This window comes from Amphimedon queenslandica, unplaced genomic scaffold (genome assembly GCF_000090795.2).
Source record: "Amphimedon queenslandica unplaced genomic scaffold, v1.1 AMPQUscaffold_1795_Cont26200, whole genome shotgun sequence".
NCBI classification, from domain to species: Eukaryota; Metazoa; Porifera; class Demospongiae; order Haplosclerida; family Niphatidae; genus Amphimedon; species Amphimedon queenslandica.
In genome coordinates this window covers 1-1217 of record NW_003557867.1, presented here as the reverse complement: position 1 = coordinate 1217, position 1217 = coordinate 1, and the positions used below count along the sequence as shown (strand labels likewise).

Sequence of the window (1217 nt, the reverse complement as noted above, 5' to 3'; positions counted from 1 at the left end):
CTATCATTGAATTATATTCATGGATCATTAACACTATATGCTATGAGTAGTGTCTGTAGTATCAGTACTACATTTAGTAATGTCCTAAGCCCCTAACCCAGGCCATCTCTTCCTGTTCATGTCGTGAGGTACTTGGACTATCAATGAAGCATGTTACATGCAAATTTATTATTACTAGTTTGCAGTGCATGAAAGACAGTAAACCCATTGAAATTAAACTATAGTTCATACACCTGGTATCCATGAGATCTAATTTACCTTCAGGCTATAGACTAATGATATACAATACAGTGAAGGGAATACTATCAGACAGTCACTGGAGAGCAGTCTCCTTCTACTCTTCTAGCAAGAGAGAGATCACAACACAGTATACAAGGGCTAAAGAGAACAGCACAAACTTGAACTGTAACCACAAGAGGAAACAGTTTGTACAAGAACCACTTCCTGTATAGTCAGGTGCATGTTGCTAAGAAAATAATTACATTTAGAGCTGATTACAGAAAGAGTGGTGAATGATGTGAAGAGTGTTTTAGAGCAGTACAGATGTACTACATGAACCAGTGTATAAAGGATGGGTGTATCAGTGTATGTGTGTGGTATATAGGACCTCATAATAACACTGAATTAATAATAATCAATAATAATACACTAAAGAGATACTAATAATAGAGTAGTTATTATTACAATTTATTGTGGATGAGGTAGTCGTGCATGTACATCATAATAGCCAGAGGTTGTCCCAGTATAATGGATACCCAGACCACCACATTACCAGGCTGACCTCTCATCACTTCTAATGACGTTAATAGAGCTAATGGTACCTGAGGGGCGGGGCATTAGTGGGTGGAGTTAGTAGGTGTGGCTTACTTGAGATAACATAGCAGTGAATGCCCAGGGCCTTAACATACGCAAAGGAATACTAACCAAATACTGAGAGGAAGAGAGAGAGGGAGAGGGTTTAATGTGTGTATGTATTAGGAAGTATATAAAAATGATGAATCCTCTCCTAGTCATTTTTCATGACATACCCTACACTATAGAGTACAGTGTCTTTGGTATAGAAGCACTTGATAATACTAATAGACTATTGTGGAATGATCCACTGTACTATTATATCAAGCCAGGATTATTATCACAGTAGATAATCATAATACTACAGACACTGGGTATCTCCCTAAACTGATACCATTATACCATACCATATATGGTAATAGACT

At 37.2% G+C, this 1217-nt stretch overlaps 1 long non-coding RNA gene across 1 annotated transcript; it reads left to right on the top strand.

Annotated features, from left to right (window-relative positions):
• The first annotated feature begins 7 nt into the window (after nt 1-7).
• On the top strand, nt 8-557 carry LOC109593376 (uncharacterized). Its single transcript, XR_002190923.1, has 2 exons — nt 8-128; nt 179-557. It is a non-coding gene; the product is annotated as an uncharacterized LOC109593376 (long non-coding RNA).
• Nucleotides 558-1217: the final 660 nt, after the last annotated feature.